The 14,446-nt window shown below is 43.7% G+C and overlaps 1 long non-coding RNA gene across 1 annotated transcript; it reads left to right on the top strand.

Annotated features, from left to right (window-relative positions):
- Positions 1 to 2,704: 2,704 nt before the first annotated feature.
- Positions 2,705 to 4,038, top strand: LOC132350595 (uncharacterized). Its single transcript, XR_009497953.1, has 3 exons — positions 2,705 to 2,836; positions 2,951 to 3,114; positions 3,942 to 4,038. It is a non-coding gene; the product is annotated as an uncharacterized LOC132350595 (long non-coding RNA).
- The last annotated feature ends 10,408 nt before the right edge of the window (positions 4,039 to 14,446 follow it).

Here is a 14,446-nt window from a genome sequence, read left to right as displayed (position 1 = left end):
GGCACATAAGACATTTTCCAGAAGAAGGTGACCAAAAATAGAAGCCAGAATCAAAATTCAATCAAACCGAGTCACAAGAGGATTAACATTTATATCAGCATGCTGGTACCTGGGGTAAGATTTATCTTCCAAACCAACAAGATATTATTTAGGTTCCAGCAAAGAGTTGGCTTTTATTCTGGAGCACAGGGTTAATTGAACATACCACTCACCTCTGAAACTTTGTGCTTTTCAAAATGTATCTAAGCATACTGAACACTGAACACTACCATAACATTGCCTGTACCAAAAATATACGTACTCCAGGAGGGGAAATCTGGCCACAAGAGTCAATTCTGAATCCTCCCATCCTGTAACAGTTTTGTCTCCTCCAAGTCTGAACTGAGTGCAGTTCTCACATGAAGGGTTCTTAGACTCACACAGGTACCCAACTCAAAGGCAGCCCTCTGCACATGGAAGATAAAATGGCCTCCACCACTGCCAAATAGAGATTTCTCACAAATTGTGCTTATTGTCAAAAGGGCCATGCTAAATTCAGATCACAGCAATGTCTGCTATTTTCAGAGGAATTGAAACCAGACTCTAAATCCTCAAATCACATTGCTTGGGTGGATCACATCTTAACTGACTGCTTAGGGACTAAATATAATTTTAATTTCTTAATCCCTTTGATACCAATGATAATTGACATCCGAAAACACATCTTCCTTGTGCCAGTCATTATAATGATGTTTTAAAATATCAGAGAATTAATTGCTGTCTTATTGTGTCACCTGCTGATTTTACACTCTGCTTACATTCAGGCTCAAAGGGTTAGCTCAGGCTACTTGAAGAATATCAAGTTTGTTCCGGGTTGCCTCTGTGCCATCCTGCTTCTGCCCTTGTCTCCCCATCAGCTAAGCTGAAAGGAGAACAACCATATTTTGCATACAGCTTTTCAGGAGATGATTCTCTCATCCTAACATACTGCTGGACTTGAAAGGAAAATTACAATTCTGTATTTCTATGTGAAAGAACCGCTAATGAATGCTTTTGTTTTGTTTTCAAAAACAAACATCAGAAATCTGGCTGTGACATGGAGAAAGGAAAGGAGAGTGGAAAAAGAAGCCAGATAAAATGCAGCGTGAAGGATGCTTCTGCACCATGTTCACCATCCACAATCACTTATTCATAGAGTGACCAGAATATTTGTTGTCCAAACTGGGATACATCTGAAAGTGAAAGGGGAGGCTGTTAATGGTTATGGTAGGGACAAGTACCCTACTGATGGAACGTTCCTTGCATGCAGGGATTGTGTTACATGTTGGGATTTACAAAGAGGACACAGTGTATTCTCTTCCGTACAAGGCTAAAATTTAGTTGGGGAGAGAAGATATTTACAAAAAATAAGCACACCATGAGGCAGCTAAATCAGGTACATTGACCATAAGAAAGTGATTATTAAAAGCTGAGAAATTTTTTGTTGAAGACACTTTTATTCGTTTATTAGATTTCATATCTTACAATTGTTATTTAGACTTTTTAAAACCCCTACATTTTTTATAGCAGTGAAACAACATAGAAGCAAACATCAAGGCGCCTTAAGAAAATATAAGGCAGAAAAGGAAGTGTTCAGCATGCAGAATGTGAGTGGAACCGGAAAGGGGATGCTGGCTCACCAGCCGTCCCGTGCTACTGAGATACCCACCGAAGATCACAATGTGGGACAAGAGTGATAATAACATGTGATTAGGTGCCTCTATTTCCGGCATTATTTTCACACGTCGTTTTTCAGGATGATTGCCTCTGGTCTTTGAAGTGGCCGTATTCCCTGCTCCTCCCCTTTACAGGGGGGCCGGGCCCCGGAGGTCCTATGGGGGCTGTTAGGTCCCCAGCACCACGAGCAAGAGGCTTTCACCGAGATTGATGGAAGATGGAGGAGAGCATGAAGGTAGAAGGACCCTGAATGCCATATGCTGAGAAGAGTTGAGAGCTGAGATGAACACCCAATGAGAGAAGCCATAATCAGAGACGAAGGGCTCGGCTTGTGGAACCAGAGTCCTGGGTCCCAGCAAAGCAGCCAAAGCTCATCCAGGGAGACACTGGTCTCGGCAGTTTGGGTCTCTGGGTAGCACTTCACAGGAAGGGCACCATTGCAGGGTGCTGGGGTTTGGCAGGTGCAGGCAAAGGGGAGAATGGCTCTCGCGCCCTTTCCCTGGCTCTCCCCGCACTCTGTCTCTGGCGCCCCAGCGGCTCTGCTCTTGCCAGAGATGCGGGGACAGCTCTCCCACCTTCTGCCCAGCCACTGATCTGTCAGGAGCTCTCAACACACACACACACACTCATGCCAGAGTACACGTTTTCCTTTTGTGTGTGGTTTTATGTTTTAGGCACGGAATAATCTCTAAGTATATGTAAGGGGGAAAAATGAATAAAACATTTTCCTCAAGGCAACCAAAATTCGCAGCACCGCCTGCCACAGGACATTTCGAGCTTTTAGGTAACTGTATCCATTAGCCATGCTTTGCATGCTAAGAACAGGAAGTCATACTAAAACTTAAATAGCGTTTCTTTTTCTGAGGTGACAAAAAGAATGAGGAGACTCCGCAGGGATGCCATCTAGGCCAGTTTTCCCATGCTGTCATCCAAAAGGCCACGTGTGTGGCCCCTCACCGTTGCAATACAGCTGCCTCAGCCCAGGCATTCCAGGCAAGAGGGAGAAGACAGGGTCATGTCAGCATGTCCTTGTCTCCTACCTGGACCTTTTGGGAGGAAGCAGAAGCTTTCTCAGAAACAACTCTCACCTACTTTTAGGTCTCACTGGTGAGAACTCAGACGCATGGCCACTGGATGCAAGGTAAGCCAGGAAAGCAAATATCTGTTTCCTGTTTGTTTGTTTTCCCCACTTTCTATAGTGGAACCATAAAGAGCTTTTATTTATGTGGCTTATATCTCTCAATATTTACCATAGCAGGTATAAAAACTGAGAAATTCTGTGGTATGTACTTACACTGGAATATGATTCAGCCGTAAAAAGGAATGAAATTCTGATGCAACACAGATGAATCTTGAAAACGTTAAGTGATGGAAGCCAGACAGAAAACGACAAATACTGTATGATTCCACTTACATGAGGTACCTGGTATAGTCACATTCATGGAAACAAAGTTGAATAGCGGTTACCAGGCACCGGGAGAAAGGGATATTGGCAAGTTATTGTTTCATGGGGACAGAGTTTATTTTGCGATGATGAAAAAGTTCTGAATATTGATAGTGGTGATGGTTGTACAATAATATGAATGCACTTAATGCCACTGAACTTGCACACTTAAAACAGTTAAAATGTTAAATTGTGATGTATATTTTATCACAATAATAATTTTAAAAAGAAAAATCAAATTTTAAGAATATTTCTTAATTCATTTTAGAATAACAATAACAAACCCATAATATAGGTTTCACACAAAGAATATATTTTTATGAAACACAACTTTTTTTTAATGACTTTTTTTCTTTTAATTAATTAATTAATTTGTTTTTATTTTTGGCTGTGTTGGGTCTTTGTTGCTGTGCGCGGGTTTTCTCTAGTTGCGGCGAGCTGGGGCTACTCTTCGTTGTGGTGCGCGGGCTTCTCATTGCAGTGGCTTTTCTTGTTGTGGAGCGCGGGCTCTAGGCGCGCGGGCTTCAGTAGTTGTGGCACACAAGCTCAGTAGTTGTGGCTCGCAGGCTCTAGAGCGCAGGCTCAGTAGTTGTGGCGCACGGGCTTAGTTGCTCTGTGGCATGTGGTATCTTCACAGGCCAGGGCTTGAACCCGTGTCCCCTGCACTGGCAGGCGGATTCTTAACCACTGTGCCACCAGGGAAACCCCATAACTCTATTTTCCAAAAAAAAAAAAAAAATGGGTAGGTACAGTAGCATTGTTTTGCCTTTTTTGCACATCTCTTTATTATGTATCTTAATAGAAGACAGCTGGATTCTCCTATCGGCTCCTGCAATGTTTCATTATCACATGTCATATAACATCAGGAAAATGTGACTGTATGCTCGTGAAAGGATGGGAGTGGCAAAGGCAAGTACTGTCTTCGTGTTGGAAGAAATAGTTCCAGCTTCGTAGACCCCCTGAAAGGGTCCCAGGACCACTTTGAGAACCAGTGCAGCATAGATGTGGTCTTTAGTTGGGAAGTCCTGTGTTAGCCATTGAGGGGTGTCTGCCATGGTCTCATTTTCCAATTTGGGGCTTTGCCTTTTATTTGCATAACTAAATGGTCAATTCAAGTGTTAGCCTCAGAACCAAGGAACAGTCTTCCCCACGATTATGTGCAGCTCTTCACGGCTTACCAAACAGAAAACGACTGGCAGTTTTGTAAATACAGACTCATTTTGGTTTCCCTAATATGCATTTGGATTCAGAAAGTCATAGGGTCTTTTCAGTCACGGGTCAAATAAATGTTGCCTGTGCTTTCCTTCTTCCCAGCATCTCTGCAAGAAGGAAGCTTCCCTCCCAAGCTCGTGGCATGAGAGAAGGATATGGAGCAGGAAGATGTGTCTGAGATGGGACAGTAGAAGGACGCATCTGCCTCCACCGTCAGCCCTTTGCTCCAGGCTGTGCAACCATCCCTGTTCTGCAGGTTTTATGGAAGACGTGATTGATGACATCCAAATTTACATTTGAAATCTTCGGCAGCTCCAAGGAACAAACCTAAGACATTCAGTCAACTGTTGTCAATATTGAATTATACCCACCTCATTCTCTGTATGCTATTCAGCCTCCTTAGCTATGCTCTCCTAAGTGTGAGAAAGTTCACAGGGCAGCATTGGGGGAGGGAGGCTTAGGTCATCTTCCCTAAGTGCTTCAGAAGTGAACTCCAAAATGTCAGGAGCATTGTGGGCAAATTGCAGAAAAAGCTAGAGAGGCCCTCCACCAGCATCCAAGATCTATGCCAGTGGTTTTCTGAAGAGGCATTGGGGTTTGCAGGTGGGATACAGAGTCACCTGGGGAACTTTCTCAAAGTACACGTGCTGGTTCCTTCCCCCAACCCCCCTGGAGATGGATCTTGTCTCACCACCAGCCCGGTTGAAAATCACTGATACGGGTTGTTAGGAAAGAGCTTCATTAAATTTAAATTTAGCATGTGAGGCTGTGGATAACCCCATCTCTGTTTCTGAGAAACAACTGTTTACTATTCTAGCACTCTGGAAACCTGGCAACCAGCTAAGGGAGTGCTGGCAGCCCTGAGCTCCTGAAGCTTCTGTGCAGCTGCTCTGTAAGGGACCCCTGCCCTGAGAGCTCCCACCTGCCCAGCGTGGTGTTCAAGTTAGGAGGGGTACAAGACCGAGAACTTTGCAGGACCCAGAAGGGCAGCCGGGACCTATTTTCGATGATCCTGAGGATTATTAAGAAAGGAAATTCCACAAAGTCCATGTAACTCTCAGAAAGTATTTTGTTACATCGCTTGCTTTCTTTGTCCCTCCGATTTTATTTCTGGATTTCCCTCTTTACGTTTCTGCGTCTGGAACTGAATAGCAATGAAATGAAAGTGATTGTCCTAAAGAGATATTCCCGGGGGCTTCCCTGGTGGCGCAGTGGTTGAGAATCTGCCTGCTAATGCAGGGGACACGGGTTCGAGCCCTGGTCTGGGAAGATCCCACATGCCGTGGAGCAACTAGGCCCGTGAGCCACAATTACTGAGCCTGCGCGTCTGGAGCCTGTGCTCCGCAACAAGAGAGGCCACGACAGTGAGAGGCCCGCGCACCGCGATTAAGAGTGGCCCCTGCTCGCCGCAACTAGAGAAAGCCCTCGCACAGAAACGAAGACCCAACACAGCCAAAAATTTAAAAAAAAAAAAAAAAAAAAGAGATATTCCTGGGTGGAAAAATAGGTTACTAAAAATCCCTGCCACTACCCATGGGATGGTAATCTTGATGGAATTGCAGGAGTATTTGAAGGACAATTGGAGCCCTGGCTACTCAGAGGGGGACTTTTTATCCTACTGTCTCTTATTGTAGGGAAAAGGTGATGTGGGTTACAGCTACCTAGGTATTTGGACTGAATTTGTTGCTGAACACTGAGAAATTGCCTTGCTCACACTTTCTCTTTGTATTTTTATTTTTTTTGAAGTATAGTTGATTTACAATGTTGTGTTAGTTTCAGGTGTACAGCACAGTGATTCAGTTATATATATATCTTATAACTATATACTTCCATTATAGTTTATTACAAGATGTTGAATATAGTTCCCTGTGCTATACAGTAGGACCTTGTTGTTTATCTGTTTTATATTTAGTAGTGTATATCTGCTAATCCCACTCTCCTAATTTATCCCTCCCCCCTCTACCCCTTTGGTAACCGTAAGTTTGTTCTCTATGTCTCACACTTTCTTTTTGAAAAGTTTGCTGCAGGCAAAGCCTTCAGCTCAGATGCCCGTCTTCTAAATCACACACACGGTACATGACACAGGGTGTTGGAGTGGGGGCACTGGACAGTAGACGCAAAACAGTCCTGGTATCTCTACAAGTGACGTGATAGACACACCGCGTGATCCCTACAGCTAAAATGGGACTCCAGGCGCTGGAAGGAATGGAAAGTGATGACGCGGGACTCCTGAACGGTATCCTAACCTCAGAGGATGTTCACAGCCAGTGCTATACAAGCTGAATGGACTGGAGCCCAGTGCGTATGATGCCATCGTGGACAGAGAATGTAATGACGTCACCTGTTGTTCCCTGCTTCAAGTGTCCTGTCTAACGAACCTACTCGTTAAGGAGAAAATAAAGCTTTAGTTCATCACCATTTGATGTTGGAAATGCACTCTGGAAGAGGATAGAGTTTACTCACTTAAAGGGTATGTTTTAGCCACACTTGTCCAAACCCATCTTTTCTGTGGTCATCTTTACCATTTTTGTCCAGCAGACCACACAGCAGGCAACAAACACCTAATTAGTCCTAACTATGGTCAAGGCACTGTCTTAAAAATCAGACAAATATACAAAGATAAAACAGACATGGAACCTGCCCTAAAGAGGATCACAAGCCAGCAGGAGAGGACATATGCATAAAGTGTTATTCTGCATGTACACATATAAGTATATACTTATATATCTGACATCTCAGAGTAGTGGCCACAGCACCTTCCATCAAGTAGGTTGTACACAAACGAATGAATCATATACATGTGAGCAGGGCTATTTTAATTGAGGGTGCACAGAAATAACGCTTCTAGAAAAATTTTCCCCAAGAATTCTGGAAGCCAGGGCAAGATTCCAGAACCTTCTTTTTAATAGATATTAGTTGCTGATATAACAAAACAAACCATGAAATATAATGCTCAAAAAATTAATAAACCCTATTTATAAGCTTATGTATATTCCTTATATAATTGAATGGATGATATCTTTTATTTTTGAGGTTTTTTCTTTCTCCATCTATCTTTTTTTTTTTTAAAGTTACCTTACTTTAAATTATTAGCACCTTTAATTATTGTTTGTTTATTTATTTGTTTGGCTGTGTTGGGTCTTCGTTTCTGTGCGAGGGCTTCCTCTAGTTGTGGCGAGCGGGGGGCCACTCTTCATCGCGGTGCGCGGGCCTCTCACTATCATGGCCTCTCTTGTTGCGGAGCACAGGCTCCAGATGCGCAGGCTCAGCAGTTGTGGCTCACGGGCCCATTTGCTCCGCGGCATGTGGGATCTTCCCAGACCAGGGCTCAAACCCGTGTCCCCCGCATTAGCAGGCAGACTCCCAACCACTGCGCCACCAGGGAAGCCCCATCTGTCTTTTTTTAACCATTTTTTAAATTGAAGTATAGTTAATTTACAATGTTATGTTAGTTTCAGGTGTACAGCAAAGTGATTCAGTGATTCATATATATATATATATATATGAATATATATATATGTATATGTTCAGCTTTAATGTTTCAATTCTATGAAAAAGTACTGGTATTGTATAACCACATAGTTCTTATACTTTGACTTTAAAATATATATACGTATTATTTTTATCTAAATACCATTCATTTATGAGGTTTCAATAATTAAACTGACTCCATTAAAATTTAAGTTTAAACAGTTACTTCTAATAGTAATGGAATGAGGTCTTGGTGGAGAAGGCAACTTTTGCGACTTTTGTGCTGTTTTAGGAAAAAGTGCCTAGAAGTGGAACTAGTCTAGGAGTTTGGTGAAAAGGCTTAAAAGCAAATTTGTAATATGTCTTCTAAGCTTCTTAATTAAAAAAAAAAAAAGCAATCTGACCAGCAAATGACTAGCATACTTTTCTCTAATTTACACCCTCTTGGTCCTGCCATAGGGGAGCAATTCTTTCCACTGAAGGCCAATACCAGTCCTGTGGGAGTCCATCAAGCAGTTCTTGGCAAGAACCTCAGAAGCCACTGCAGTAGAACCACAGAGCCAGGTCATGTGCCTTCCCATCTGCTAGGTGGCTCCGGCCCTCGGCTGCCGGTCCCTGATGGCATGACATTAATCTATGCTGCCCCTTGTACCTGCCCCTTTCCCTTCCACCCACCCCCCCAACTGGGTGATTCCAGAGATTCCCTCTCCCTCACTTCATAACTCTGGAGGTGTGCGTGCATGCGCGTGCACACACACACACGCTTTGCCTCTCTTTGCCCAGTTCCTTTGCCATTGCAGAATCATCGCTGCATCACACCATGTCTGAGGTTAGCCATGTCTCCCACGTGACAACCCCGCCCCCAACTCCTCTCCTGGTTCTACTGTGAGTATCTGTTGGAAATAGGACCGGACTTCCCTGGTGACGCAGTGATTAAGAATCCGCCTGCCAATGCAGCGGACACGGGTTCGAGCCCTGGTCCAGGAAGATCCCATATGCCGTGGAGCAGCTAAGCCCGTGCGCCACAACTACTGAGCCTGCGCTCTAGAGCCTGCGAGCCACAACTACTGAAGCCCACGCGCCTAGAGCCCGTGCTCTGCAACAAGAGAAGCCACCGCAATGAGAAGCCCGCGCACTGCAACGAAGAGTAGCCCCCGCTCGCCGCAACTAGAGAAAAGACCGCGCGCAGCAACAAAGACCCAACACAGCCAAAAATAGATAGATAGATAGATAGATAGATAGATAAAAATAGAAAATAGGACCTTTGGTGGAGGAAAGGGGGGGAGAGATTCCCTCTCCACCTCCTCCTCCTTACCCCACTCCGTCTGTTCCTCTCTTCCCAACACTAGTCCCTGGTATTGAATGTGGAAAGGAAAGGCTCTCACCCACGTCCTGCCACTGCACCTCCCTCTCCTCCCCACCACCTCGTGCCTGCCACGTGTCCATGGTGAGGAGAATGAGAGGAAGATGGGAAAAGATTGACCCCAGGAGGTTGGGGCACAGTGCTATCCCTCACGGCCCCTGACCCCCTGGGCCACACCATTACTCAGCACCCACAGGGCCCTCTGCCCACCACCCTTGTCCAGTCTGCCCCCAGCCTTTCTCTGCTCCCACATCTCCTGCCATAGTCCCTTCCTCCTTAGGGTCCCCAATCCTTGTTCCCCACTTCTTCCCAGCCTCCGAGGCTCAGTAACTTCTGCCCTGGGCCATGAGATCCTTGCTAGTGGTGTACACCTGGGAGGTTCTTAATCCATTTCTAGGACTGCAGTGGAGGAAATGTAAGTTCCTGACATTCAGAATTAGGTCTCTGTCAAAGTGGGGTTTGCTCTCATTTCCCCAATGCCTGCAGGACAAAGTACAGATTTCATTATGATTCACGGACCTTTTATAACCTAGTTCTGCTCCTCACTCCAGCCATAACTGATGCCCTCCCTCCTTCCTGCACCCTCCCAGCATCAAGCCAAGTGGTATCACTTGTATTTTCATTCACACTCTTTCTTTTGCATGGAATGTTGCCCTTCACCTCCTTACCATTTGCTACTTGTTCTTCAAGGAGCAACTAAAATGTCCTGTCTGTTGTTCTCCATGACCTGCTTCTCCAGACAGAATTCATTGCTCCCTAACCTGAATTTCCACCCTTCTTGTGTACACTTCTATTAGAGTGTTTATCACATTATGTTAAAATTTTTGTTTACGTTCTGCCCTTCTCCAGACACCCTATGCAACCAGGGGGGGTGTTTGGAAGGTCAAGGAACATATCTGATCCATCTTCAACTCCCAATGAACTATTGTGTGATAATGTGTGTTTGATGAACAGTCAAATATATGATACACTTATTAATAGTTCGACAGGGATTTCCCTAGTGGTCCAGTGGTAAAGAATGTGCCTTACAATGCAGGGGATGCGGGTTTGATCCCTGGTCAGGGAACTAAGATCCCATCTGCCGTGGGGCAACTAAGCCCATGCGCCACACACTGAACTTGCGCACCACAACTACTGAGCTCGTGTGCCTCAACTAGAGAGCCTGCGTGCTGCAAACTACAGAGCCCACGCACCCTGGAGCCTGCATGCCACAACTAGAGAGAGAAAACCTGCACGCCACAACTAGAGAGAAGCCCACACGCTGCAATGAGAGATCCAACATACCTCAACAAAGATCCTGTGTGCCACAACTAAGACCCGATGCAGCCAAAAATAAATAAAATAAATAAATAATAAATCTTAAAAAAAAAAAAGTTCGACAATGTAGGTGTATTGTAGATTATTCATTAGATTAAAATTTACACCTACCACATGCTGGGAACTATTCCAAACATCAGAGAAACAGCCATAAAAGTGACAAGTAAGCTGCCCATCGTCGTCGTCATCACGTGGGGGGAGATGGGCAAAGAAACAAGTAAACAAACAAATAGAATCATTTCAGAGAGACTTCAGTTCTGTGAATGAAACACTACAGGGTGATGTGGTGGAGTGGCCAGGAGGCATACTTTACAACTGGGTGGTCAGGGAAGGCCATGCTGAGGAAATATTAGTGACATTTTCTCTGAGATGAATGATAAGAAGGAAACGGCAAAGGTCTGGGTGGCACAACATTTCAGACAGGCAACAGCAGTTACACAGCCCAAGGTAGGAATGAGTGTGTCATGTCTGAGAAACTGAAAACTTAGTGCTGTTGGAGAAAAATGAGAGGGAGTGCCTCTCAGTGCCTGGACTGAGTTACATCCTCCCAAGATTCCTATGTTGAGGCCCTAACTCTCTTTATGATGGTATCTGGAGGTGGAGTCTTTGGGAGGTAATTAGGGTTAGATGAGGTCATGAGGGTGGGGCCCTCGTGATGGCATCAGTGCCCTCATAAGAAGAGACAGCAGAGAGCTCATGTGTTTTATCTCTCTGTCATGTGAGGACACAGCGAGAAGGTGGCCGTCTGCAAGCCAGGAAGCATCCTCACCGGAAACTGAACCTTGACCTTGAACTTCCAGCCTCCGCAACTGTGAGAAAATTAATTTCTGTTGTTTAAGCCTCCCAGTCTGTGGTATTTTGTTATAGCAGCCCCGGCTAACTAGCACAGGGAGTAATACCAGAGGAAGTAAGAACAGCAGGCAGATCTTTTAGGACCTTGTGCACTGGGGTAAGGAATATGAAAATGTCATACCATCTGTGTGCTGCCTAGGGCTAGGTATTTCAGCCATCTCTTTCTGCACGAAAACCACCTGAACCCTTAGTGTCTTGAAGCAAACACCACCATTTATTTGCTCCCGGTTTTGCAATCTAGGCAGGGCTCCGTGGGGATGACTTGGCTCTGTTCCATGAGATATTGGCTGAGGTCCCACATGCAGTTGTGCTCAGCTGGGGGCTCCCCTGGGGCTGGAACCACAAAGAAGTCTTCCTTAACTGTGTGTTAGGGACCGCACACTGCAGCCAATGAAGCTGGATGGCTGGGGACTGGCTGGGCCTTTTGCTCTCCATGTGGTTTCTCATCATTTAGTGGTTATCTAGAACTCCTTTTTAGGCAACTGGATCCAAAGAGGGTGAAAGCAGAAGCCACAGTGCCTTTTTAAGTGCTGAGACAGGAAGTCCCAGAATGTCATTTCCTCCACATCTGCCAATATTCAAAGGGGATGGAGATGCTGAAAATAAGAAATAGTTTTCTTTTCCAACCCAACAAATTGAGAAATGTCTCCTCTAACTTTTGCTTGAAAAGAGGACAGGTGTTTTTTGTTTGTTTGGTTGGGTTTTTGGCCATGCTGTGTGGCATGTGGTATCTTAGTTCCCCAACCAGGAATCGAACCCACACCCCCTGTCGTGGAAGCTCAGAGTCTTAACCACTGGACCACCAGGGAAGTGGTTCTCTCTCTTTTGTTTTTTAAGTGGTTAAGATAGTCAATTTTATGTTATATGTTTTTTACCACAAGGAAAAAAGTGATACAGCTTCTGCCTGGTTCTCTTGGGATCCTTACCCATGCTGTGAGGAAGCCCAGACCAGCCCTGGCAGAGGGACCACATGGAGAGATCTCCCCAGGTATGGGGTCCAGCCCCACTGAGGTCCCAGCCGCCAACCAGCATCAACCACCAGGGTGTGAGTTAAGGCAACAGCAAGTCCCCCCTGCCTTCCAGGCTTCCCAGCCCTAACATGCTGGAGCAGAGACTAGCCAATTCCCTTATTAACTATAGACACCATGCTGTACATTGCATCCCCAGGGCTTACTTATTTTATAACTGGAAGTTTGTACCTCTTGACTCCCTTCACCCATTTCTCCCATCCTCCCACCTTCCCACCCCCATCTCTGGCAACCACCAATCTATCTATGAGTTCAGTTGTTTGTTTGTTTTTAGATTCCACATATAAGCAAGATCATATAGTATTTGTCTTCTCTGTCTGACTTATTTCACTTAGCATAATGCCCTTAGAATCCATCCATGCTGTTGCAAATGGCAAGATTTCCTTCTCTTTTTATGGCTGAGTAATATTGCATAATATTTTTATGAGTAATAAAATATAAATATATAAAATATACTTTACACCATAATATATAGCACATTTTTCTTTATCCATTTATCCATTAATGGACTTTTAGGTTGTTTCCTTATCTTGGCTGGTGTAAATCATGCTGCAATGAACATTGGGGTGCATGTATCTTTTCAAGTTAAGGTTTTTGTTTTCTTTGGATAAATACCCAGAAGCGGATTTGCTGGACCATTTGGTAGTTCTATTTTTAATTTTTTGAGGAATGTCTATACTGTTTTGCATAGTGGCTGCACCAATTTACATTCCCATTGACAGCGCACAAGGGTTCCATTTTCTCCACATCCTTGCCAACACTTGTTAGTTCTTGTCTTTTTTACAATAGCCATTCTAACTGGTGTAATGTGATAGCTCATTGTGGTTTTGATTTTCATTTTCCTGATGCTTAGTGATGCTGAGCACCTTTTCTTTCTTTTTTTTTTTCTTTTTTTAAATTTATTTTTTATTAAAGTAGAGTTGAATCACGCTGTTGTGTTAATTACTGCTGTACAGCACAGTGACTCAGTTATGCATATACATACATTCTTTTTCATATTCTTTTCCATTATGGTTTATCACAGGATATTGAATATAGGTCCCTGTGCTCTACAGTAGGACCTTGTTGTTCATCCATTCTATATATATATACCAGTTAGCATCTGCTAACCCCAAACTCCCAATTATTTCCTCCCCCACCCTCTCCCCCTTGGGAGAGTCTATTCTCTATGTTCCTGATTCTGTTTCTGTTTCATAGATAGGTTCATTTGTGTCATATTTTATGTTCCACATGTAAGTGATATCATATGTTATTTGTCTTTCTCTTTCTGACTCTGAGCACATTTTCATATACCTGTTGGCCATTTGTATGTCTTCTGTGGGAAAATGTCTATTTAGATCCTCTGCCCATTTTTAAGTTGGACTGGTTTTTTTTTTTTACTACTGAGTTGTGTGAGTTCTTTATCTACTTTGGATGTTAACCCCTTATCAGATATATACTTCGCAAATATTTTCTCCCATTTGGTAGGCTGCTTTTTCATTTTGTTGATGGATTCCTTTGCTGTGCAGAAATTTTTTAGTTTGATATAGTCCCACTTATTTATTTTTGCTTTTGTCACCTTTGCTTTTGGTGTCAAATCCAAAAAATCATCGCCAAGGCTGATGTCAAGGATCTTACTGACTATGTTTTCTTCTAGGAATTTTATAGTTTCAGACCTTATGTCCAAGTCTTTAAACCATTTTGAGTTACTTTTTGTGTGTGGTGTAAGAGAGTGGTCCAGTTTTATTCTTCTGTGTGTAGCTGTACAGTTTTCCCAAGACCACTTATTGAAGAGACTGCCCCTTCCCTATTGTATGTTCTTGTCTCTTTTGTCATAAATTAATTGATAATACATGTGTAGATTTATTTCTGGGTTGTCAATTCTGTTCCACTGATCTATGTATCTGTTTTTATTCCAATACCATTCTATTTCCAGTCTTCCCCGTGTTAGCCATTCTGGTGGATGTGTAGTAAAATCTCACCGTGGCTTTAGTTTGACTGTTTATAATCGATGCTAAGAACATATCCATATATTTATTACACATTTAGAGACTGTCTTTTTTGAAATGACTGTTAAAGACTTCT

Source organism: Balaenoptera ricei, chromosome 16 (genome assembly GCF_028023285.1).
Source record: "Balaenoptera ricei isolate mBalRic1 chromosome 16, mBalRic1.hap2, whole genome shotgun sequence".
NCBI classification, from domain to species: Eukaryota; Metazoa; Chordata; class Mammalia; order Artiodactyla; family Balaenopteridae; genus Balaenoptera; species Balaenoptera ricei.
Note: the sequence above shows the minus strand (reverse complement) of the source record. Positions and strands in the feature narration are given on the sequence as shown.